General features: G+C 41.7%; 1 long non-coding RNA gene across 1 annotated transcript in view; it reads right to left on the bottom strand.

Moving 5' to 3' along the window:
- Window positions 1-5,390: 5,390 nt before the first annotated feature.
- LOC123478931 (uncharacterized) overlaps window positions 5,391-27,559 on the bottom strand; it is a 71,498-nt gene continuing 49,329 nt past the window's right edge. The window contains exon 3 of the long non-coding RNA XR_006654351.3: window positions 5,391-5,572. This is a non-coding gene — a long non-coding RNA (uncharacterized lncRNA). The remainder of the gene's footprint in view (window positions 5,573-27,559) is intronic.

The raw sequence follows: 27,559 nt of genomic DNA, 5'->3' as shown, positions 1-27,559 counted from the left end.
AACAATTAAAACAATATACTGTAATAAAAGTTATGTGAATGTCATCGCCCTCTCAAAATATCTTACTGCACTGTTTGCACCTTTTCTCTTAAAGGAAGCAACCTACGGTTTCTCTCGCTTCCCTTTGGCGTATCCAGAATGCTAGCATCACCGCTTTGTGCTTTGGGACCATGATTAAGTAAAATAAGGGTTCTGCGAACACGGCACTGCGGTACTCAGACAGTCCATCTGATAACCCAGGCAGCCATTATCAAGTGGCTAGCAGTGAGGCACGTCCACAGCGTGGACGCACTGGACAAAGGGATGGCTCACGTTCTGAGCTGGGCTGAGTGGGACGGTGCCGGATTAGATCTTGCTACTCAGGACAGTGTGCCATTTAAAACTGATGAATTGTTTATTTCTGGAATTTTCCATTTAATATTTTCAGACCACTGTGGGTAACTGAAACTGTAGAAAGTGAAATTGCAAATAAGGGGGGACTACTGTAACCCTATATTGGTTTAATATTCATTACAAAAGAAACAAAAGATACTTAATATCTAACACAAGAGACATGGATTGATTGAAAGAAAAATATTTAAAATTGAATCTGCATGTATTGACATAGAAAAATTGCCAAGATTAAAGTAAAGTAAGTACTCTCTGTGTGAGCCTGAGCAATCTTGTCAGCCTGGGGAATCCCAGTGTCCTCCTCCTTCACTGGGCCCCGCTGGCAGGCCAGGAGGATCACGTGCTGTAGATCCCAGAAAGTGCCTGGCACAGGCAAGGGTGTGAATGAACGTAGGTCCAGCTCCCCTTTCTTCACGTTCTTCTCTTCGTCTCCTAGGATTTCCTTCCTTAATTCCCCATTCTGAAAGTTTGGCAATTTTGTTCATCAGCGTTTGACTAAGGTATTCACTGTCAATAACTGTATTTGTATTGAAATCGTGCAAATTCTCAAAAGTAGGGAATCAAAACTAGTGACTCTTCTACACACAAATGAATGAACCTCTTCATAATGGAAGTGCAGGCCCGAAGGTGAAATTCCTGAGGAAGGAGACAGAAAAAGAACACCATGCAGGGTGTTTTGGGGGCCCGAATGGGGTGCAGAAGAATGCAGTTTGTGCCATATTCCAATGAACAGTTATCACTTCCTCTGGGCCAAGGTTTTTACTTTCTGACATATGAGGCCAAGATAAAAATCTAATATGATCTGAAAAGAAATGCTGTTTGTTGGGGGGAAAAAATGAAGCCCGCTCATGTAGGAATAATCTAGGGGAAGGGAAAGCTCCTGGTTCAGTTTTGAAACTGGGTTTTATTTTCTGGGGGACTGAAACGCACAAAGAAGCCCTGCTTGCAGGAATCTCCCGCGGGCCTCCCTGAGCTCCTTTGTGAAAACGTAAGTTATACATATCCTCACCCAGCGTGGGAGCGTCGTGTATTGTCTGGAAACAATTAGAAGTATTTTTCCATCTTGATCTGACAACCTCAGACACAAGGCAATTGTGGGGCGGGGTGGGGGTGGTTCCAAGTTGAAGTTCTACTGTTAACTATTTAAACAGTTAAAGTATTAGAAATAATTAAGTTGAATATGCTTGGAGCCCCAAACGGTGGGCACTGATGGAACAGGGAGGCTCAGAGAGGTTTAAAAGTCACCAGGAAGAAAACTCTTGGAGCTCTGGAAAATACTTTGTCGCTGCTAATGATTTTCCAAGACCCGGCAGGAATATAGAGTGACAATGAAAGGCTGTTCAGGGGAACACCTGAACTGACATCAGAGGCTGCCTGGGGACCTGGGTGACCACAGTCAGCCTGTACACCCTGGTTCGGGTGTCGTACCGGAGCTGTGGCCCCTGACCAGGCTAGACTTAGGGATTCCAGAGAGAGAGAGGCCGCAGGGAACAGACCTTTTGGTCAAGCTGCACCAGTATCCTGGAAACTGCATTTGGATGATTAAACAAAGAAATTATGCTGGTTTACCTATTGGTTTGTTTTGATATAGGGCTGGCAGGGGAAACAGAGGTCTGCAAAGGCTCAGGGGAGCCTCAGGGATGCTGAGGGAAAGTGGGCCAGTGTGGACGAGAGACACGTAAAACCTGAGGCAACCTCAGTTGGCCAGTTTAGGGAATAACCTTTTAAACTTTGTTTTAAAGCTGGAGGTAGAGGCAAATGTTCCCACCTTCCCCCTGTTTGTCAGCAAAGCCCAAATTGCCAAGTGCAAAGGACAATTGTGTCAACAGAACAAGACTTTGCATCTGCCAAATGGTAATCAGCAAAAAGGCCTCTCACATTTGCATCTGGGTAGCAACCTAACACGCTGCAGCGTGTTTTCACAGCTATGTTTTAGTGGATCCTTACGGTAAACTTGTGAGGGAAGCAGGAAGGCGATGCCATTTCAAAGATGGGAAAATGGGGGCTCAGAGAGGATCTTGTACAGCATTCCAGAGCTAGTGCGGGGTGGAGTGAGAGTTCACACCTGGTCCTTCCATGACACTCAATCCCTGTCCCCGCACCACGTGTGGCTGCTGGGCCGCCCTCCAGCAAAGAGCCTGGGCTACTCAGTGAGCTCACGTGGTGGGGAGGTAAGACTGACTAACATCTGCTGCCCTTTGGAATACAGCTGTCCACTTCTTTCCCTGCCTTCCTTCTTCCTTCCCCTTCTCCACTGCATGCGTCTGCAGCCTCCAGATGGAAATGAGCAACAGGGACTTGCCTTCAGCCTGGAGCAGAGGCAGAATGCAAAAGCGATGGTGTGAGATGCCTGGGGTCCTAAGGCTCACGTATAAAATTCAAAAGAAAACCTCTGCCTGCAGAACCACCAGTAGATTTGGTGGAGAGTGAAAAGACATCTCATTCTTCTCCACTGAGCGTAACTGAAGATCTGAAAACATCTTGAGAATAAATCCTCTTTAAAAATACCAGTCTTTTTTTCCCCATGGATAGAATGAATTTTTTCCTTATTCAGTAAGAAAAATATGTAGCATTAAAGACTAGAAGTATTAATAACATTGATTCTACACTGAAGAAAGCTGGTCAGTCTTTACTTAGAAGATGGGTTGATGTTAGTCACAGAATCTCTTAATTGTGATCACAGTGAACCTAAGAGTTGATAATATTCGTGCCTATGACTTTTGGGTCAGGTTGATAATAAACCTCTGCCCCCGCCCCCATGATTCTGGAGCTGGCGACAGCTCTCAGGCTGACCCCCACGGGAAGAGGACAAAGGTAAATGGGGCAGGCTTCTGAGAAGAGAAAAGCAGGAGTGCGCAAGATCAGGCACCGAGACTTTTTGTCTCTGATTCTGCATCCTTTTTTTTTTCCTTGCCTTTCTTAAACCTTTATTGCCTGGGTTCAAATCCCAGTTTGGCCACTTTCTAAATGGTTAAATATAAATATAAATTTTGGTTGCTGAGAGATTAAATGAGTTAATATTTTTAAAATTCTTACCATGGTGCCTAACCCGTATAGTAGATATATTATTTGTAAGCCTCATTTATCATCACCATTGTCATCATCATCATCTACTCACTTCTGTGTGTGTGTGTGTGTTCATCCTCACTTTTTATTGTTGTTCAAGCACAATTGTCTCCATTTCCTCCCCCACTATCCACCTCCACTCCAGCCATCCCCACTTCCCATCCTTAATCCTACCCTCCTTTGGCTTTGTCCATGTGTTCTTTACACATGTTCCTTGATGACCAATCCCCCTTTCCCCCCATTAGCCCCACATCCCCTCTGGTTACTGTCAGTTTGTTCTTTATTTCAATGTCTCTGGTTATATTTTGCTTGCTTTTATGTTTTGTTGATTAGGTTCCAGTTAAAGGTGAGATCATATGGTACTTGTCTTTCACTGCCTGGTTTATTTCACACAGCATAACACTCTCCAGCTCCATCCATGCTGTCACAAAGGGTAGGAGCTCCTTCTTTCTTTCTGCTGCATAGTATTCCACTGTGTAAATGTACCACAGTTTTTGGATCCAGTCATTTACTGATGGGCACTTCGGCTGTTTCTAGCACTTGGCTATTATAAATTGTGCTGCTATGAATATTGGGGTGCATAGGTTCTTTTGAATTGGTGTTTCAGATGTCTTAGGGTATAATCCTAGCAGTGGAATTGCCAGGTCAAAAGACAGTTCCATCTTTAGTTTTCTGAGGAAATTCCATACTGTTTTCCACAGTGGTTGCGCCAGTCTGCATTTCCACCAACAGTGCATTAGGGCTCCCTTTTTTCCACAACTTCGTCAGCATTGTTGTTTATTGATTTGTTTATGATGGCCATTCTGACTGGTGTGAGGTGGTATCTCATTGTGGTTTTAATTTACATCTCTCTGATGGCTAGTGATGCTGAGCATCCTTTCATATATCTCTGGGCTTTCTGTATGTCTTCCTTGGAGAAGTGTCTGTTCAGGTCCTTTGCCCATTTTTTAAATTGGGTTGTTTGCCTTCCTGGAGTGGAATCATGTGAATTCTTTGCATATTTTGGAGATTTAACCCTTGTCTAAGGTATCATTTGCAAATATATTTTCCTATATGGTTGATTCCCTTTACATTTTGCTGATGTTTACTTTAGCCATGCAGAAGCTTTTTATTTTGATGAGGTCCCATTTGTTTATTCTTTCTTTTATGTACCTTGCTCTAGGGGACATACTAGTGAAAATATTGCTGTGTGGAATGTCTGAGACTTTCCTATCTTTGTTCTCCTCTAGGACTTTTATGGTGTCATGACGTATATTTAAGTCTTTTATCCATTTTGAGTTTATTTTTGTGTATGGTGTAAGTTGGTGATCTAGTTTCATTTCTTGCATGTAGCTGTGCAGATCTCCCAACACCATTTGTTGAGAGACTATATTTACTCCATTTTATGCTCCTGCCCCCTTTGTCAAATATTAATTGACCGTAGAGACTTGGGTTTATTTCTGGGCTCTTTATTCTGTTCCCTTGGACTGTTCACATTGGCCTATGTGTCTGTTTTTATGTCAGTACCAGACCGTTATGATCACTGTGGCCTTGTAATATAGTTTGATATCAGGTATTGTGATCCCTCCTGCTTTGTTCTTCTTTCTTAAATTTGCTGCAGCTATTTATGGTTCCATATAAATTTTTGAAATGTTTGTTCTATATCTGTGAAATATGTCATTGGTATTTTTAATAGGGATTGCATTGAATCTAGAAATTGCTTTGGGTAGGATGGCCATTTTGATGATGTTAATTCTTCCAGTCCATGAACATGGTACATGCTTCCATTTGTTTGTGTTTTCCTTAATTTCTTTCTTCAGTGTTGTGCAGTTTTCTGAGTACAGGTCTTTTACCTCCTTGGTTAGGTTTATTGCCAGGTACTTTATTTTTCTTGTTGCTACATCCATTGAGATTTTTTCTTCTGTTTCTGATATTTCATTGTTGGTATACAGAAATGCCTTCGATTTCTGAATATTGACTTTGTATCCCATTGTTTTGCCAAATTACTTATTAGTTTGAGTGAATTTGGATGATTCTGCATCTTTTTATCCTTTTTTTAAAATGCAAAACTTGAATTAATGTGTCCACCATAGTTCCTCATTTCCTCGACAATTTTGGAGGAGGTTAAGAGACTGGCCTACAGGGAAAAAAGTGAGAGTTGAGAGCCGGACAGCAAAAGCAGCATAAAATACACAAGACTTTCAGAACTACATTCATTCATCATTCTGGGGCCAATGCCACCACCCACCTCAACAGGGCTTGAAGACAGGCCTATTCCATTCCCAGGTATAATATCGGAACTTCCGGAAAAGGAGTCAAATTAGATTCAGCACATGCCACTTGAAAACAGAACGTTTATAGTATTATTGAAAAATTATTTTTATCCAAGTAATAAATCTGTCAGGTTCTATTTTTTTTTTACTTTGGTAAAAAACACGTAACAGAAAAGTTTACCATCTTAACCATTTTTAAGTGTATAGTTCAGTAATATTAGTATATTCACGTTGTTATAAAACAGATCTCCATAACTTTTTCATTTTGCGAAACTGTAACTATACCCATTAAATGACAACTTCCCTTTCCTCCTCTCTCCACCCCCTGGTATCACCATTCCACTTTCTGTGTGTATGAATTTGACTACTTTAGACACCTCATGCAAGTGGAAGCATACAGTATTTGTCTTTTTGTGACTAGCTCTTTCATGTAGCTGAATACCGACGAGATTCATCCATTTGTAACCTGTGACAGGATTTCCTTCATTTTGAGGCTAAACGGTATCCCACTGTGTGCATACACCACATTTTGTTTGCTCATTCATCTGCTGTTGGACACTTGGGTTGCTTCTACCTCTTGGCTTTGGTGAATAGCGCTGCTATGAACGTGGGTGTGCAAATATCAATTTGGGATGATGCTTTTATTGGTTTTTAAAGGAGTAACTCTGTTATTCAGAAAACATGACTATCAAAAATAACTTTAAAACAAGCCCTTTTGAAATTTAAAGCACCTACAAAGAACTGAGTTTTCTTCACAATAAATGATTTTTTACAGTACACTAACAGCTGGATTAGAGACATTCCAGGACTTGTGATCTTTCTCTCCTCTAAATAAGGATCTCATTTTTCAGCCATGGCTGATCCACGCTCTTCCTGTCCAAAATTTCAGGTGTGAGCATTTTATCCTTTCCTTTTCAGGTGCCTCTGCTTCCACTCTATGACCTTGTTTTCCCCAAACACAGAAGAGTCCTGACCTGTCCAGGGGCCCACCCTCACCCTTACCTGGAGGGGCCACCACCGGCCTCACCTCATTGGTTATCATTATTATGTCATCCAGATCAATCACTGGGCACTCGCGCTGTAGTAACTGTCGCTTTGATCATTCGTTACACTTTGTTAGTCCTCATCAGATCCAGGCCCCACTAATCGGAAACAGCGGCCTTCCAAAGCAAGGCAACCTGGTGACCAGGGGCAATTACCACATTGTTTGGTTTTTAAATTAGTCCCTTCTTGGTGCTCTGATCACCATCAGGAGGCCGGCGGTCCAGAAACCCGGGGAGTGCCTGCTCCCTGCCTCTTGCAAGAGGCCTGACCCACGCACACCCTGCAGTGGTCCCAAGTTGACTGCAACCCCACTGGGACTCAAAAACATAGTCCAGGGCTGAGAGGCTTAGTCTCCGCATAGAAGGGAGTCCTGGACGGGCATGCTTGCCCACAGGCATTCACACGTAAGATGACTCCCAGTGCATGTCCTTTCCTGTGGGAGAAGTTATGGGATCTTCTATTAAAACAGAGTGCTGTGGCTCAAAAGAAGTCTGTTTCCTTGTGGCCTAGACCCAGGAGGGTGCCAGAGCTGGGGGCAAGGTGGGAGGAGGAGGCACCTCTGGGTTTCCACATAACTGAGTAGCAGCTCCAGCTTCCAGCCCAAATGCCTGCGGTTGCCCCTACAGAAAGGTGTGTGAGGATCATTTGGCAGGATGTGAAAAGTAAACCTATGCCATCTTCCAGTGTGTCATTTCCCTTAATATCAGTGTTTCCAAACTACAGGCATCGTGGCACTACTTTTATGATTTTTTTTGCTATGTATAATCCTGGGTTTTTTTTAATTTAAGACTTATTTAAAAGGCAACTATTTTATACTTTGATAGGAAAGCAAGTATTTTTTGTTTTCATTTCAGCAATGACCTCTAAAAATGTCATTTATTCCTACCCCATACAGCATGCAAACCTGATGGTTAGCCCACAGACGAACGCCCATTTAGTTCAGTTGTAGTTTCTGTCATTACTTTGGGTAAGACAGCTAGGTGGGCCCTGAAAAGTATGAATCGAATTCGGTGGACAACTACTGCTAATGAACACTTGTAGCGTATTCCTGTTAGGGACTTTTATTACATAGATGCAGTAGTGCCTTATCTTGGAGGAATGACTCCAATGGTTCAATGACAGGTTGCGTGGAATAAACTTACAGTTTTCTGGGCAGGGCATTTTCTTACCTCCCCCTTGGCTCAAATGGGGTAGAGTCTCATCTCCTCATGGGTACCCACTAGAGCTGAGTCCATTGTTTTATCCTCTCTCTACATACTCTGCCCACTCTCTTCCGGGACATGTACCAGCTCTCATACTTTCACTGGCCAGTAGAGTGACATTCCTCTATAACTAAGCTTTTATTCCCAAGATGTCCACTTGGGGACCTCCAAACTGTGTCCCAGCACATCCCAAGTTTGCTGCCTTAGATTTCATGAAGTGTGAATAGGGCCAAAATAGGAGCATTCTTAAGCTACCTTTGGTGACCTCCTAGGTAGACGGATTTAAGTTTCTCAGAGCAAAAGTCATAGGAAACACATAGAAGAAATGCATGTAGCTCCTGCATTCCTCTTCTCTCCGTAGCTGCAGTTATCGGGAGGGACATAGTTCAAGCATGCCTTTTGATTTAAGGTAAAAAGGAGATATTTCGCCCTTCAGTAAGGCAGAATATATCTTAATGTAGTAATTGAATTTAGTTCTATTTAGTCTAGTGTGATGGGGTAGATCTAGAGTTGGGAGGGAAGAATTGACATTGTTTAATACCTAACAGATGGATAGAAAACAAAAAGTTTAGGAGATAAGAATGTCAGAGGTTACCAAGCTGCTGTGGGTATACAGTAAAATGGAATGTATTTGAAAGGTTAGGCTTATGTTTATTAATATATGTCTCTCCTTCTATTATATTTTAGATTTACAAATTATTCAGAGGGCGAGCTACCTTTTTGGCTAAAGCTTGAGAGGACTGCTGTGTTCCAAAAAGATATTTCTGTGTTTCATGTGAGCTGTACCTTATTATGCAAGAAGATGTTTTTTTACTCTTGAATGGTAGAGAATTTGGAAGTAATTTGTTAGCCTGTTAACCCCATGAAGCAGCAGACACTGCTTTCTATTCTCAAATTTGGAAGTCTGAATACCATGAAACAATTATAGGAGGCCAAGCAAACTCCTCAACACGTGCATTGATTTTCATGTCGTGAGACATGAAATTCTATTTCTATATGAGTTCATTAGGCAAGGACCCCTTTATACTTTGGAAAGGATAAATTCGCCATTGAAAAAGGAGGGAATTGCTCCATTGAAAGCTTCCTAATGGAAGCCTCTTGGCACCAACTTCTCTTGTATAGCTCTATATCTAATGTGGAGTCAGTCAGAATGATTGCAGGTGGTGAGCGATGAAGTGAGCCTGACGGCAGGAGCTCAGCCTTTGGAACCTTCACAGAGTCTGATGTAGGAACATCCTCAGGGATGTTGGTCAACGCATCACCCATCCACTCAGTCTCTCCAACTTCCCGGTGAGATTCAGTTGTGTAACTGTTTAGCAGGAATTCTTTAAAAAGCAGTGAATTAGTTATGATCTGAAAGCAGTCTGAAGATATACTAAGTACTATTGTGGTTAAATTGAGGAAGGCTACATTTCTGTACACCTGAAAAAACCATCAGATAATTCTTTGTGTCAAAAGGACAGCGCATTAAGATAAATAAGTAAGAAATAAGAGAAGCCATCGAATAGAAAGTGGAATGCTTGACAGGAACTTCACGTGTGGTAGGATGGATTAGTTCTAGAGTTACATGGGATTGCCAGAGGAAAATTAATTTGTAGGGAGGGCAGTGAGAGGGGAAGGATGGCCAGGCTGTGGATGAGAACCTGGCTAAACAATTGGTGTGCCAGGAACTTAAATAAAAAACCAAACCTGATATTTTCCTTAAAGTGCCAACTTCTTCTATTTTTAAAGTGAGTCATATTCATTCAACAATTATTTGCTGGGTGTCTGCTATGCAATTATTACTATGTTAGGAGCTGTGAGAAAAACTTAAGGGTGAGAAATAAAGAGTCTGACTTGAATGAATTTCTAAACTCATTGGGAAGCCAAGGGTTAGACACAGTAAAAGATTCTAAGGGAGCAATACAATCAAGCAGTATAAGCAAGGGCAGATTCCAAGTTTTGTGGGGAAGGGTGCATCAGTGAAGGCTAGGAATCTTAGTAGTAGAAACTTAAGGGTAATTGTTCAAGGCTTTCAAGGATGGTGGCATTGGACTGAGGCATTGAGGAGTTTTACTGCTTACCAATTTTAGATGGAAATTTTTTCCACTGTAAGCAATTTCCATTTCAGACCAAAACTCTGTTCCTCACTCTTTCTTTGCAGATTTTTCTACAGCTTCCCCATTAAATGTTAGTAGTCTTCAAGTTTTGTACTTGACCGTCCTGCTTGTTATAAAACCAAATGATGGGTTAATTCAGGAGCAGAGAGACCCTTCTAAATTGCAAACCACATCATGTTATTCCTACCCTTAAAACCTTCCATGGTTTCCATTGCACTCAAAATAGAACTCGCAATCTTTGAGGTGACTGACATCAAGCTTGACTTGGCAGTCCAGCCTCCTGCCACCCACCTCCTGACTCACCACTCTGCAGGCACTCTTTCTCCAGTTTCTCATAAGCACCACTCTGTTCTGCCTTGGGGTCTTTGTACTGCTTTCCATGTTCCAGAAAGACCCCCTACTCTTTGTTGGCCAAATCACATTCATCCTGTATGTCACAGTCCAAAGGTCACTCTGAGGGGCTTCTCTGACCTAGAATTCTCTGCTCATAGTGCCCAGTCTTTTCCATTAAACGCTCACTGCTATTTATAATAATATTCTTGATTGTTGGCTGGTATATTCAACACCTGTCCCTCTTCCTTCTAGATGGAAAGCTCACAGGGCAGAAGTCCTATTGGTTTTGTTCACGACTGGGATTACCTGGCCAAGCCTGGGGGCTCCATAGGGTTTTCTAAGTAAACTAATGAATTAAAAGGGGGCCATTTTGATAGTTTTGAACAGATAAATAGTTAGCTCTGCCAGCTATATGTAGGATAGATTGGAATGAGGAATAATAGGAGTAGGCAGAAGCATTAGAAAGCCTTGACTCAAGCGGCATTATTCCCTCTTGGACCCCTCCCCACATACTGTGTCACAACACAGTGACATGGGTTGCGCCGCCCTGGTGAACACCAAAGGCTCCACCCCTTATATGTAACAGGAGCACTGAGACAAGTAATGGCCCAAATGAAAGAACAGATCAAAGTTTCAGAAAAAATACAACTAAGCGACAAAGAGATAGCCAATCTATCAGATGCACAGTTCAAAACACTGGTAATCAGGATGCTCACAGAATTGGTTGAATATGGCTGCAAATTCGAGGAAAAAATGAAGGCTATACTAAGTGAAATAAAGGAAAATATACAGGGAACCAACAGTGACAGGAAGGAAATTGAGACTCAAATCAATGGTGTGGACCAGAAGGAAGAAAGAAATATTCAACCAGAATGAAGAATTTCAAAACAGAATGAAGAAACAAAAATTCAAAAAAATGAGGAGAGGCTTAGGAACCTCCAGGATGTCTTTAAACTTCCAACATTCGAATCATAGGGGTGCCCGAAGGAGAAGAGGAAAAGCAAGAAATTGAAAACTTATTCGAACAAATAATGAAGGAGAACTTCCCCAGTTTGGCAAAGGAATTAGACTTCCAGGAAGTCCAGGAAGCTCAGAGAGTTCCAAAGAAGCTGGACCCAAGGAGGAACACACCAAGGCACATCATAATTACATTACCCAAGATTAAATAGAAGGAGAGAATCTTCGAAGCAGCAAGAGAAAAGGAGACAGTTACCTATAAAGGAGTTCCCATTAGACTAACAGCTGATTTCTTGAAATACCAACAGTGATGAAGCGGGGATGGGAAGGAAGAGGCAACATTATCACTCTTTTCAGACTCTATTCTTTTCTACAAGGAAAACTCAAGAGAAAGACCTCTAAGAATGAATAAACAGTCAAACAAATCAGGTATTTTCAAAAATATTCATACTGGAATCATAGCTTTCCTACAAACAAACTAGTTTTAAAAGATGCAATAGAAAATGTATTCCATTCAGAATAGCACATAAAAAAATTAAAATGTGGATAGACTAAATAAGAAATATATGAAACACTTTAAAAATAATAGCAATATTAATAAAGAAACTTCAATGAATCTTTGAATTACAACATTCTTTAATAAGAAGACTCAGTCTTAATAAAAGTGAATTATACCTCTATTAATCCATAAATTTAAGACAATTATTTCAAAGTGCTCAGTGGATGTTTACAAAATTTGATAAAAATTATTTTGAAGTTCACCTGGATGAATAAATGTTTGAGAATAACAAAAACACCATTTTAAAAAAAGAACCAACGTGGAGGAAGATACCTTTCCCTATATTAACAATTTTAAGCTATTAATAACCAAAACAATATGGTAAACAGTAAGAGAAGAGCCTGAGAAACTATTGAACCTAATGGAAAACCCATAAATGAATCCAAGTATTTATTAAATTTTAATATGATAAATAAGATATTTCAAACCACTGAGGCAAGGATAAATTTTTCAATAAACAATTTTTATACACTGTAAAATTAGTTGAAAAATTGAAATTAAATCTCTTGCTATACCAAAAATCATTTTTAAAGTATTTACATATAAAACATCACATATATTACAATGTTATAAAATATATATAAACCATTAAGATATTTTGAGAAGATATTCACAGATGTTTGGGTAAGAAAGTACTTTTTATATTGATATAAAAGACAGAAATCCCACAGGAAAAAACTAATATTCTACTACATAAACATTTAAAATTCTTTGTTAGACAACAATAAGGTTAAAAGTAAAAAAGTTAAAAAATATTTGCAACATTTACAGTACACAAAATTTAGTATCTCTAATAGAGAAAGAGCTCTTAAAATTAAAATTTTATGTGGCTAACTCTCTCAAGAATGGGTATTAAGAATAAGGAATTCACATATACACACATGCAAAAAAATACATATGTCTCACAACATACGAAAAATTTAATTTCACTAGTCATCAAAGATAGACAAATAATATCAATAGCAAAATATAATTTTCAACTACCTATCTGGCAGAATCAACATTAAATGATAAATTAACATCCATTAATATGCTGGAAGTGATGTGATATCAATTAAAAAAACTTCCCTAGAGGGTAATACATTTTAAAAGCCTAAAAAAAAAAAAAAAACAACAAGTAAATATAAGCCTTTGAGTCATAATCATGAATCCCCATTTATGGAAAACTTTCTTTTTCAAATTAAAACTATGCCCAAAGACTTTATAAATTAAGTACACAATTTTCATTTATGCTTTAAATACTTATCAAGCACCCACTCAGTTCCAGGTACTGTAACGAAGAGTTGAGACAAGGGAATAAACAAGACAGAGAATCCCTGCCCTCACGGAGCTTGCAAATAGGAAAGACAGATAGTAGATAAGGAACCAACTGCAAAAAATGTAATACTTTGGACTTGATGAACATACAGTGAAGAAAATATGCAGAGAAACTGTGATAGTCAGGGAAGGCTTTTCTTAAGATGCTGTTTAAGCTAATAGCTGAAGACTACAAAGGAAATGTTTATGCCAAGAGCCAGGCACAGAAAACAGCAACATAAACCCTCTGACAGAAAAGAACTCAGCACATTGGAGAACTGACAGAAGTCCAGGAGGCTCGAGTAGAGCACCCTGGGGGGTGGCGGATGGGGGTAGGGTGGCAGGCAGTGGGGACAGGGTGGTAGTAGTAGGTTGAGGCAGTGAAGGGTGAGGTGGGCGTTGACCCTCAAACAGGAAGGAGATTGTGGGTCACGATAAGCAGTTCAGATATTGCTCTGTCTACAATGGAAAGCCACAGAAGGTTTTTATGGAGAGAAGAGACGGAGTCTAAGTTGTACTTTAAAATATTACTTCTGTTACTATGTAGAGAATGGATTAAAGAAGGAAGGATGGAGTGAGAAAACACACAGATTGGTTAGGAGGTGATTACCATGTCAGAGAGAGAGAGAGAGAGAGAGAGAGAGAGAGAGGGGATGGTGGGCTGGATATATGTGGTAGTGGAGAGAGAACAATTTAACAAAGGAGGTTATAATGGTAAATATTTTGGAAACTACATCTACATTCTGCAAAAGAGGATACACTGAATAAATTTATATGTTCCTAAGGTTATTAAAGTTGAACTTCTTGCGTAAGTATTTCTGTGTTCCATTTCACTCTCAGAAGTGCCCTGGGTTTGAATGAGAAATTACAGGCTCACTCCACAGTGCTTCATCAGTAACAGAAATGTATGGAAGAAAGAAGGCTCTGTTAAACAAGTGGAGAGATGTTTAGTAGCAGACAGACCTCAGAGAGGTGACCTCAGTCATGGTGAAGTAGGGGCTGGGTCATTAGAGGCCTGGGGTAGGGGCGGGCTGGGGTCTTGAGCAGAGTAGAAGAGGCTGGTACCACCAGTGAGGTGGAGCTCATAGCCTAGACATGAGCAGAAAGAGTCATCAATGTCATCTACACCAACAGCCCTGTTCTTCAAGTGTCAGTGTTCATAGTTTACACTTCACAAAGAAAGATTTTATTATCTTTGGTGTCATGTTGTAGGAGACTTACTTTAATTCTTTGGAAACTAGAAAGCCGTGTATCTGAAATTCACAAAAGCAGAACCGGCCATTCAATCCTTTCAAATAAAACTAACTCCTTGTATCAGTGGTCATGGATTTCATTTTTCACCTTGTAGTTTATTCTACAAATATTTGTGTATCACAGCACCGTGCTATGTGCCAGCCAAAGTGACGGGAGATGAGGATACAACTAGGGTTGTGTCCCCATGGGACAGCATGCCGACTGGTCCCACCAACCGCTGCCCACCTGCCTGTGTTCCCACATTGCTCCTTGCAATCGAGGCTGTAAATATATACACGCTTTCCAACAGGCATTTTCTATCACATTCTCATGTACAAATTCTCCCTCTCCCAGATTCAGCCTCTCTCCAGCAAGTATATATTAGATTTTTCTCTCTCAGTATTTCTTTGCTTTCCTGCATTTTCAAAGGCTAATATGTTAAATGTGTTTTTTAAAACTATGCATATAAAGATTTGAATATAAATGCTTATCGAAGCTTTATTTGTGAATTCCAAAAGCTGGAAGCAACCCAAATGTCCATCAATGGATAAATGAATGGTGGTATTCCCACACAATGCAACTGTGCTGATCGGTAGAGGGGACCTGAAATGTAGAACAACATGGGTGAGTCTTAGAAGCATTATGTTGAGTGAAGGAAGTCAGATTCAAAGGGCTATACGTTGTAGGATTCCATCTGCACCACACTGCGGAAAAGACGAAACTACGGAACTGCAAAACGGGTTAGTTGAGACTGGGGGTGGGCAGAGGGCATTGACTACAAGGGGGCATGAGGAAAATTTGGGGGTGATTTAAATACTCATATCTTTGTCATTACATGACTATATATGTTTCCAAAATTTAATGAACCATATATCCAGAAAGGATAAATTTTATTGTATGTAAGTTATAGCTCAATAAACCTGACAGCTGAAAACTTCTGGCAAGTTGGTTTTTATTTTTCGACAGACACACACACCCCACAAAAACAAGAGGAAAGAAGAAACATGGGACAAGAGGGGGAGAAGAAAAACAACTGATACGATGGAAAAGGGAGGAACGTTTTCGTGAAGATTCTTTGGTAAAGCAATGTAATTCCTAGTTGACTACAATAGGAGTATAATGCTTAACTGCCTAAAATTGCCAACTACATGTCAAAGACATGTTAGCAGAATAAAAGATCTACTGTAAAATTTAAGGTCTCCCACATAAGAGTAAATATAACATTTAAAATAAAAGTTGTATCACTATAGAATAAAAAGTGATCTCTCTCTCTCCGTTTATGATAGAGTTATAACAGGAACTCCCTCCAGACCAGAAGGCTCAGGCTCATCTGCACAGCCATCTTAGACTACGTGTATTCTAATGGGTGTATTCGGGCCACCCCGCCCTTCCCCTCCACACACATTACTTGAAGGCCAAGGAGACAGCGGGGGCTCTTTCCCCAGCACCAAGCTCTTCAGAGACACAGCCATACACAAGTATTATCCAGTTCAGGTCATGGTCAGCAAAAAAGAGGGAGCGACTTGTGTTTTTGCCATCTAGACAGTGTGATTAAAATTAATATACAGGATCCCATTGGAAACCCACACAGGGCATCAGATTTCATTTTTCAGTCAGAAAGGGGAGCCACAGTTGCAAAACATTTGGGCCAGTTAATATGCATGAGTCCAGAGATAGCACAGAAAATACTAGTATTGTGGCAAGTGACGGTAATTTCGCTTATAGAAAGAGGTTGTCTAAACTACGAGAAGAGCTGACTTCGGAAGGCCAAGTCTGTACTGTGCAAATCCACCCCCTCAGTCCCACCTCCCGCCCCAACCCCAACCCCAAACCTCTCTTTTGAACACTCCCATTAGTGTTCTAGCTCCTTGCCCAAGAACTTGAAAATGCAAAGATGAAAAGTGAGCTTAGCTTAGGGGTCTTTGCTGGGTGTGAGCCCCCTTTCTTCTCTAACACAGGCCCAGGAGCTCCACGGGGGATTAAAGAGGAAGAATCCAGCAACTGTAATAGAATGATTTGAAGGCAGTATCATAAGGATTTAGTGGGAGCCATGTGAATAGGGGTCCCTTGGGTCTCTGGGGCCTGTTCCCCAGACTTTGGCCATGCTGTTTCCACATATGGGAAAATACAGGTAGAGTTTTCTTTCCAATCTTAACATCCTCTGGTTAAATCATATGCTTGCATTTCTCAGCCATTTCTGTGCAAATATGTTTTCCTAATGAGGCATTATATTCCTATGAAATCAAGCTGCTTTTCCTCAAAAATAATATTTTGTTTATTTAAATGCGAACCTTATTAGTTTGTGGACAATAACATCATGTTATTTTAAAAATAGTGTATGATGATACTCCCAAATGCTGGCAGCCACCAACCACAATTTATTTGTGTTCCAAAAACACAGTTTTGGAACACAGTTCTGCATAAAATTTACAACATGTGATAGGTTTCCAGGCTAGCCCATACAACTGTGCCTAATTGAATAAAAAAACAAACAAACTCTAATAATACTATAATAATGGTCCCAGAAAGAAACTGAAAGCTTCAGAAATCATTAAGATAAAATGACAATTCAAGAGAGCAAACAAAGCCCAGAACGACTATAGAAAAGGGGCACCAGCAATTAAGCACATCAAAACAAACCCAAATCCAAAGCGTTTCCCTCAAATGTGGGTTAAGAAAAAGTGACTACAGTGAAAAAAAGAGAGTTTTTAGATTAAGTAACATGGCGATTCTCATCGGAGTTACCAGGCCCTTCTAGGGGCTGAGAAATTAATGGCGTGGTCCATATTAAACGTCAGTCCTATCAGAGAGAACAGATTTCTATGGTGCTGCATACTGCTAATGTTAGGGGCGCACTTCACTTAGGGGCGCACTAAGGGGAAACCGATAGGAAGGGAGAACTGAAGAGCAGTGGTTCTCCTGAGGGAAGAGGAGGAAGCGGGTTTCTTGTCATCTTTCTCATTGTATGATAAACCCTCTCTTCTCTATCCATTTCTCCCTGGTGACCTCTTTCTCACCCATGGACTGACTAACGAATTTTAAACGGATGGCTCTCAGGTTTGTTCCTCAAACTCACCTCATCTTTCTGAACTTCAGACCTACCGCATGCCTCCCACTGAGTTGTCCCACAGGTGAATCAAGTGACGTTCGTCCACCAAGTACACTCCCTCCCAATCCCACCCAAGCGTTCCCTCCAACCCCACTCACCCACAGAAAACAAAAGAAAAGAAGCCCTCGTCTTCACTGGTGGCGCCCCTCCCGTCACCTCCCCAGTCACCTGGGGTGCAGTACGACGGTCACTTCTCCCTGGTGCCGGTGTGCAGTCTGCCTTCAGACCGTCTCCACCTCCCCATGCAAAGTCGCCCTTTGCTCCCGCAGCCCCACCCCAGCACTACTGCAGGGACGCGGTGGGTGCAGCATCAGCTCTCCCTGCCTGGAGTCTTGCCCCTTGCAGTCCACCCCTGGGTGGCCGACAAAGCGACTGCTGCTCTGTCCAAAAGCTTGCAGGGGCACCTCACCACTCGTGATAGGGCTGCTCAAAGGGAGAGCACCAGTCAACCCCGAAGTCTGTGCAGGGCTGTGGGGAAGTGGCCTAAGACAGTGCTGGCTAAAATGCAGATTTCTGGGTCCTGCTCTGGGACAATGGAATCTGAATCTTTGGGGGAATGGGAGCTGGTAAGACCTACAAATTTGCATTTTAAGCATGTTGGGGTGATTTTTAAAAAATGCAGGTACAGCCCTGGTCGGGTGGCTCAGTTGGTTGGAGTGTCGCCCATACACCAAAAGGTTTTGGGTTGGATCCCGGGCTGGGGCGCATAGGAGAGGCAACCAACTGATGTTTCTTTCTCTCTCTTTCCCCACCCTCCTCCTTCCTTTGCTCTTTCTCTAAATTTAAGAAACATATCCTTGGGTGAGGATTAATGAGAAATAAAAATTACAAAAATAAAATGCACTTATGTTAAAAAACCACTGATGTAGGAGATGACCGTCACTCCCTTGGACCCGGTGAAAGGTCATCCATGCTTCTCAGCCTGCCCACTTTGAAGCCTCATCTCCTTCCAGTCCACCCGTCTCTCTCTTTTGCACACAAAGGGCTGTTCCCTAGATCCCTTTGTGTGAGTCTTTGCCCAGCCTGGGACACCCCTCCAGCCCCTAATTCCCTGGTGAATACAAGCCACCTTTCAAGTGCCAGCAGAAGCTGGCAAACTGAAGTAGAAGGGAGGAAGTTATTTGTCCCAAGGTTTCTGAGGGGGCCCATGGCAATTCTTGGGGTACATTTTAATAGCCATTTTCTACATCTCCTCTGGTTACCACTAAAGGAATCACCAGAAACCCCCTTTTCCCCAATCTTTATTTGAGAGTAGAACCAACTATCCCATTAAAAAATAGGACATAAAAATAAGCTCACATCTGCCCCCACTGACATTTATACCAGGCCCACGTCTGAGCCACGTGGAAACAGGCTTTTTAAAGAAATGGCTTCATAAAAGGAAAGATACTCAAAAAAGGAGAGTGATCATTATTATTTGTTCTAAAATCCTAGTGTATATTTTTCCATCTATTTTATTTACAATATAAAGTGCTTTTCTCAGTAAATCAACAAATATGAGTATTCATGTCACCAAGTGCTGATGATTAAAAATAATTACTTTAATGGTAGCTGGCCTGACGCCAAACACGATCGGGTTTGCATTTCAAGCTTGATCGTGGATAATTTACATCTCCTTTTGCACCAATGCCCCCCCACCTTTAATGGATTCTATTTTAGTTTTTATGAATTAATAGAAATTTAGTGCCTGATTCCCTATATTATAGTCTACCATTTGCTTTTAGAATCTACAGAATTATCTTTTTTTTCTCTTTAAAGCAGGGTGGCTCAACATCACATAATTCTTCAAGTTACTTATTTAAAGTGTTTAGCTGCCCCCTTTCCATGAGTCCTGAGTGGAGGTGCAGGATTGGGACAGAATAGAAAGGAAAAGCATCTCATGTCTCATGTCTCCCCAGCGGCCTTACTGACTTTGTGGAGGATTTTTGCAGTCCAGTCTGCCTCTGTCTCCCTCAAAAGTCCCAGGCTCAGCCCAAGGGTCCTGTAGTCTTCACTGCGTAGGGACTCTGAGTGTGAGAGAAGACAGGGCCACCTCTTCTCCTTTCTCTTTCTTACTCTTTTGGGGCGTGACATGTAATGAGGATGTGTCAAAACAGAGTTACAAAAATTATAGCAAGTTTTTTAATGTTTACATTTAACAAATTAATACTTTCACCAAAAAAGGCAATATAATTGTACTATTCAGAAGGCAATTGTAAGGTTTATTTAAAAGATATGTATTAATACATGGCACCCTAAAGGCAGTGTGGCTCAGTAAGTAGGAATCCAGTTTCAATTTGTGTCATTTTTTTCAATCCTGTCTATGTATCTCAGTGACACTACATGGACAAAGGACAACATACAGTTATTTGAAGATAATGCCAAAAGTAAGAAATGTGATGTCTCAGGTAAATGCAGATCTGGATCAAACAGCCCTTTGGGTTTCCAAACTAGATAGATTTGTAAATATATGTTAAGTACATACACTTTAAAATGCATCAATTATTGATGAGGTCAGGGGAGGAAGGGACGCATTTCGAAGATTTGGCTCAAATGGTGTGGTTGCAATAAGTAGATCAAGAAATGTCTCCAGGTCAAATGGAGGTCCTACTGGCGCTAAGAAGAGGGAACAAAAGGGTTAAATGAGCAAAGATGCTCCAGGCATGTATAAAGCTGGGGCAACCTACTACAAACACTCCTTGCATAGCTTGAGTCCTATTAGCCAATGGCAGGCATGGAGAAGATATGGCTTTATTTGCTTATTCTGATTCATGTGTTATTTGCACTAGTCCTTTGACAGTAGGGAAATGTAACTGTAACTTAAACAGTGCCTTCATTTGTAATATCTTCTTTGATCGTCCTGTAAAAGCTCAAGATAACTTTGGAGAAAAGAACAGTGAACCATTTTGCAGGAGACCTGATTGCAATTTGAGATGAAGAACTGGGCACTCATGTTACAGAGCAAGAAGAAAGGACTGAAGTTGTTCCATTTGCTTTGGAAGGAAAAACAAGGCATGCCAGGTTATTAGTTTGTCCACAAAGGAACGAAGCCCTTCTACATAATTACAAAAGAAGTTACTCTATCCCAAGGTTCATGGGGCTCTCCCACTTCGCCTGGCCTAGAATGTATCACTCCGTGTGAAAATGGCCTGACAGTGAAACTCTTTTTCCCCAGCATAGCCTCACTGCACGGTCTGGTGAGCTCCATCTGGTTGGACAGTCCTGATACAGAAAGTAACCCTCAGGCATTTATGACTGATGTGGAGCCCCAGGCCAAAGCTAGCCACCTGCACCTTCTACACCAAGTCACCGGAACCTTCCACAGAAACCTCTCAACTCTCTAGAAAAGTCACAGCACAGACAGAAAAGAAAAGAAAGGAAGGTGGGGAAAGAAGTGGGGGGAGAGACAGAGTGAGCAGAGAGAGAGAAGGGAAGGGAAAGGGAGGGGCGGGGAGGGGAGGAGAGAAGACTCACAGGCTACACCTACATTACTTTCAGGTTAATTCTCCTCGGGATTCTCAGACTACCCCTGATCATCAGGGTGCGCATAAGCTATGTGTAAGAATATCCTAAGAAATATGTCTTATGCAATAAAACATTACTTTTTATTTATTTATGTTTTCACTCAACAAATAGTTACTGTGTACAATGCTATGAGCGTCATGCTAAGTGTCGAAGAAACAACTGTTTCACAAGACAGTCTTTACTCTGAAAGAGATGGCAGTGCTGTGAGGACACAGACATGAAGCCAGGGCATTCTAGTGCCTTATGGAGAGTGTCCTATGCGCAGTTATTCACAGGGCAGAGCGGGAAGAGACATGGGAGTGGGAAGGAACTGTGCAGACACGCCGTGGTCCAGCAGAGGCAAAACCTGTGACCTTTGTCTAGGAAGACCTTTCAATCCTATTGGAAGAAGGACCTAATCAATTAACAGGCAAAGCAGCATAAGTGTGTCTTGTGCTCATAAAGTGAACTTGTAATTGCGATGGTTCACACCGTCGGAAGAGAGGGCTCTGCGTGATTCTAGGGGCACACTAAGGGATGTGCGTGGGAGCAGAGTTAGCAACCGCTGCTGCTCTCAGCAGAGGGCACAGCACTCTTCTTCGTAACAGTGACAACATGCGCTCGCCTCGGCAGCACGTACACTAAAGTTGTAATAATGACAACGGCTAAAATGAATTGAGTTGCCACTGGCCTAGCACTTCCAATATATTATTTCATTTGATTCTCACAACAGTAATTTGAGGGAGGCACAATGATTACACCATTTTAGGAAAGGTCTGCTGAAGTTCGGTGATTTAACTTGCAGTTGGAAGTGATGGAGCCCAGATTTGAACACAGCCAGTCAGGAATAGAACCCATGCGTCCCTTTTCTCAAGTTCCATCTGAGCTCTACCAGCCCTTCCAATGACTGAGCCCACATCCTGGTGGCTTTTCAGTCATTGCCCAAAGTCGTGGAATGGGACCAGACTCCATGGCTCGGTGGGGGGGGACTGAGACAGTGGCCACGCCTCCTGCACATGCACACAGCAAGGTGGACTGAGGTTCCTGAGCTCACTGCTGGTGCAGGCAGCCTCATTCAGAGGGGGAGGAGTGGCTCTGGGTGATCTGATGGTGTATTACAGTTTTCTATTCTCTAGCCCCTCCCTCTTCACCCTGAACAAGGGTGGTTTGCAGCTAAAGCGGTGTGTGTGTGTGTGTGTGTGTAGGTGTGTTAAGGGGGAAGCAGGAGGTGAGCACACAGGGGACTTGCTCTCAGAGCCAACGCTGCTGTCGGCTACATTCCCCTCCCTGGGTTGGGAGAGCCACACCGTCTGTGGCCTTTAAGCTCTGCCTACCAAAAATGCACCTTTCTCTGATTTGTGATTAAACTACAAATTCCCCAAAGACCTCTGTCTTCTCTCCCCTGCCTTACTTCAAGTTGGTGGCACGACTCTGATCTAAAAGGCAGCTTTTGGTATACATGGGGAATGAAAAGAAAATAAATAGAAAGAAAACCACAAACTCGCTTTGTAAGCAAGGCCATTTCTAATACACAGTGGCAGGTTAGAGCTGGGCTGAGGGAGTACTGGAACCGATTACTCAGGCCCGGGACTTATGTAGGTCAGTGTAAATAACCTCGGGCATAAAAACGGTTAACTTTTGTGATGGGCGAGGCATTCCATTTAAGTAGATGGCACAACATATTTTATTGTGGTTCAAGCCAACTTTTGATTGAGAAAATGGCATGAAGATCGGGGTAACAACTGGACTTCATTCTTCCTTGGTCGAAAGGATGTCGGTGGGATCTCTCAGACTTCCTAGGAGTGCCAATTGTGCCAATGTCACCATTATTTCACTGTCCCTTTGGGGCGCTTTGCAATTAGTCTGAACAGTCAAGTATGTCAAATACACGGTTAACTGGAAGAGAATGAATCCTGCCCATTTTTAATAGTTTGTCTTACTAATCTATTAGTAACTACTATCATTAATCTCTTTTAAATTATATTCAGTTAGAACAAGATTCAAAGATACAGTAAATTCTGATTAGTAAGCTATTTGCTAATTGTTTATTCATTTGCTCTTATTAATTATTGCTTAATAGAAATAGAAGTGTAGAACACTTCGCTCAACCTATCATTCGTAATTAAACAGAACAAAAACTTTCCCAGAGACATTTCTCTTAAACCCCAATTGACGGCAATAACTGCCCATGTTTAGCTGCTAGTTCCTGGCCCTGGTGGTACATAAGGAACAGGAATTGCACGTGTTGTCCTTCTGCAAACCACACTGCATTTGGTGTTGGCTGTTGCTTTGCTTCTATGACGCTTCCTGGACAATAGGTACTTGGCTACCTGCCCCACCCCCTAATGCCCAGGTATCTCCCAGTTCTCCAGCAGTTCCTGCCCAGGGTCATCTATTGCCCTTTGGCTCTGGTTGTTGATCTGGTGTCTGGACACACAGCCTAACCATTCCTACTGCGAAGGTGACATTATTTGAGGACCTCTTGCCATGATCACCTGGATGCTTGACATCCTTGTTTGTACCATTTTACAGTTTCCCCATCCCATCTGAGAATTCCAGTCTTCCTGATATCCACACTCAGGCATGACAGAAATAGAAAATATGTCAAGTGATGGGATGTCACTGACTTGCTTGAACTGCTGATGTCTGTTTGTGGACTAGAATGCATTGATTCTCCACCTGCTCAGCTCTCATCTTTGACACTGTGCCCTTGGAAAATTCAACAGACTGATGAATTTATATTAAACATTCCTGTAGTAATCATCATTTTTTCAGCCTTCTTTGGAAGGTCTCTTTACCCTACTTTAATTTTCTTGATAACACTTACAACCTGACACTAAATTTTATATTTATTTATTCGTTCATTGTCTGTTTCTACCATTAGATATAAGCTCCATGAGAGTAGGAATTATACATTGGTACGTAGAACAGTGCCCAGCACACGGGTGGCAGTCAATATACACTTGCTGAATAAATGTTGAGTGAATGAATTAGCCACAGACAAGGAGGGTTTGAAACATGCAGGGAGAAATATTGCTGACTTATCCATATCATATGCTGACAGGCCCTCCACAGAAATCTTCAGGACTAGGATCTTCGGGGTGTTTGGCGATAGCCCCACTTGGTACTGGGAAATGGATGGGGTACTGCGGCGCAGTGTTGAAGGGCACAGCTCCGGAGTCAGACTGCCTAGGTTGGAATCTGGTTTTAACTCTTACCACCTGTTCAAAATTTCTTACAAGTAACTTAATTTATTTGTAACTCAATTTCATCTCTTCAGAATGGGGATGATAACAGTGCCCCTTAAGGGTACTCAAAGGGTTGTTATGAAGACGAAATAAAAGAATAAATCTAAAGCCCTTGCAATGGTAATTTGCTCATGGTAAGCACACAATAAGAAGAGCTATGTGGTTACAAATAACAGAAAATGCAACTCGAGTTGATTTAGTTGACTTAAATGATGATGGGAGTTTACTGGTTCATATAACTGAAAAGTTCATAGGCAAGATGTGATTTAGCATATATTGATAAAAACTCTGTTTATGTTTTTGTTTTGTTTTGTTTCTTTTTTTTTCAATTCATTCCATTTTACCGTCCCCCCTTGGTGACTTCATTCTTTATGGCAGCAAGGCGGTGCAATAATTTTTGACCTTACAGATATATTGTACACTAGCAAAAGGAAGAGAGATTCTATTTAGATCACTTCCAGGGCAGTTTGGAGTAGTTCTTGCCTAAAAGCAGTAACTCTGACAGTCTCCTGACACCTCTCTGGGAAAATTCTATCACATGCCCATCTTGACACAATCACTGTGGACTCTGGGACTAGACACAGTGATTGGCTTAAATTAATCACGCATAACTTCCTGGATGGCAGAGGGGGTTAGCTTGCACTGAAGCATTTGGGCTTCGTGGTGGAGGAGTAGAAACCCAGACCAAAATCGGGGCATTATTAATAAGAGGAAGGAAAGACTGATACCAAGAATAGCAAAAGTAATTCTACTGATGAATAGAGAACTTCTTCAATCCCACTGATGCTATAAAATGGGAAGAAATTTCATCACTATCACCTTCACAAAACATTTACTTTGGTGAGATGCTTTACCTGATGCGCTGCCATGGACCATTCCTCCAACTTCATGGCTTGTTAGAAACAATTTTTTTCACTCCAGTCTCTCTGTAACAGCTTCTCCACCAACAAATGCATTCTGTTATTTTGTATTTTCTTTTGGATTCCCTTTTGTACAATATGAATAAGTAGACTTAATCCCTTATAATCTTTAATTGTATTCTCAATTTTATAAAATAAAAGCATCTTTTGCAATCAATTCTCTCCTATATGATAAAAACCAATAATAGTGAATGAATGAAAAGTGGGATGATGATAAGTTTCATGTGATTTTCTTTCTCATAAATCTTATGTGATTCTGTCAATTTGCACAGGATACTGAAATATAACCATAATTTTATCACAGTGACAAAGGTTCATGAGACAGTGTCAGCATCTTGATTTGGAAAATATTGAGGCCATTTTTTATTTTTATTTTTTGTTGGCCTCATTTTTTGTTTTAATGATATGCATAAAAGACACTGCTTTCATTGTACCCTTCTGTGTAAAACACTACTATTGACATCTAAGGATTAAGTTCTAATTGAAGTAAGATTTCACATGGTCTATTATCTGTGATCCTTGTATAACGACCACAAAGACATCCTAGAGCCGGCAATGAAACAGATAAATATGTTGAAAAGACAGCTAACAGCTCCATTTAGCTCACCCACGCTTGTCAAACTTGACACACACGATTTATCCCAGACTGATGGGAAGGGAACATAAAATACAGCCAGACTGTGGTACTGTATGTTTCTCAAATGGTATTTCCTTGAGCTGAACACCAGGTATCTCATATGCCCAAATAAGGTATTCATATAGCGGTAGATGGGCTTTTTGCCCAAACATCATATTTTTTATGCTTCAGTTTGGAACTTCCTTGTGAGCAAGGTTAATGGTGAGTCATCTATGCAGTCAGTGTCTTGGATGAAATGAGTGTTCATTTCTCTCCAGCTCAAAGAGAGAGTGGAGAGATAGCCGTGACTAAACCCAAACCAACCCTAAGGGAGAGGTGAGAAGTAAATCCACCAAATGTTTAACAGACAGTATTAACTGGAGACAGTTACTGCGAACGACAGGCAGTAAAAGGGCTGCCGTGAGGGCGGTGCCAACAATGTTGCTAGGCTCTAGCTTTTTTTTAGAACTTCACCCAACAGTTTTGCCAGGGGGAACGTGCCACAGGGAATCTGATTGGTTCAAATCTGAGTCTGTTTTCAAAAGTGACTCAATAACCTGGATGCCAATAGCCCAGTGACTTTCGGCCCTTTTCATCTCATGGCCCACATAAACTAATTACTAAAATTCTGCCGCACACAAAAAAGATACATATTTTTTGCCTATCTGACAAAAAGTAAGTGTAATTTTGGTTCACTCACACTGGATGGCTATTGTTATGTCGGCTGTTGTCTTTCTTTTTTCTGACGATCTAAGGGAAAAGAGGTCAGGGGCCCTGGCTAAATAGTCAGGTACTGCATGTTGTAAAAATGCTTGCAGCCCTCCAGTTGGAAATCGCTGCAATAGCCTGCACGTGGACAGTGCAGCTTCCTGTAGGCTGGGGGGCCGGACCACAGGCGCAGTGCTGTCCACCTGTGTTAGAAACAACACACCCCTTCCATGTGTGTTCCCCTTCCTGAGCCACATTCCTCCAGCCACTTCCTACTTCCCGGCTCAGGACTCACTTAATCTGGGCCAAGTTGAGTGGAAAATGTATACAAAGGCCCTGTCAGAAGGAAGCCAGCAAGGGAACCCTCTGTGGATAAAGCAGAAACACCCTGCCACTTCCCAACAGCCCTCCCCTCTTTTACTCAGGACCCTGGAGACACACGCATTGAGGATGAGAGCGAGCGTGCGGGTGAGGGGCAGAGACATGCGGTGCTGCTTGGCTCCAGGGTGGGTTTTGTCGGTATCACCGTGGTTTCGGTCACTTCTCCCCTTGCTTCTACTTCTCTGGGCGGAGAGTTTCATTTTCCACCCTCACCTAGATGAGTCAGGCTGGAGGTAAAAATAGGCTACAAAAAATCAGCAATTTCCAAACAGCCTCTTCAAGTCAGTAAAGCCAGTGAAAGGTCTTTGCTTTTTTTTGCTTTCCAAAGGAGGGAAGGACGAAAAGGGTAGTAGAGACAGAGATGGCAGGAATACATTATACTAAATACACTATACTATAGTTTAGTACACTATACTACATAGGCAGTTATGAATAGGCAACAGGCCACACAGACAGGAGTGATGCTAACTGCTAACCAGATCCCTTCTTTACCTGGAAAATTCCCCCTAAGCTCAAAATCCTTATCCCCTGGGAGCCCTCTCCAGGCTTTCCCAGTCAGAGTTGATGGCACTCGCCCCATCACAGCGATTCCCCTCTTGCACCTTTTCCCTGCATGCTTTCTCTAGCCAGTCTGCATACTTCTAAAGGAAAGAAGTCTTGTCT

Source organism: Desmodus rotundus, chromosome 5 (genome assembly GCF_022682495.2).
Source record: "Desmodus rotundus isolate HL8 chromosome 5, HLdesRot8A.1, whole genome shotgun sequence".
In the NCBI taxonomy this organism is placed as follows: domain Eukaryota; kingdom Metazoa; phylum Chordata; class Mammalia; order Chiroptera; family Phyllostomidae; genus Desmodus; species Desmodus rotundus.
Note: the sequence above shows the minus strand (reverse complement) of the source record. Positions and strands in the feature narration are given on the sequence as shown.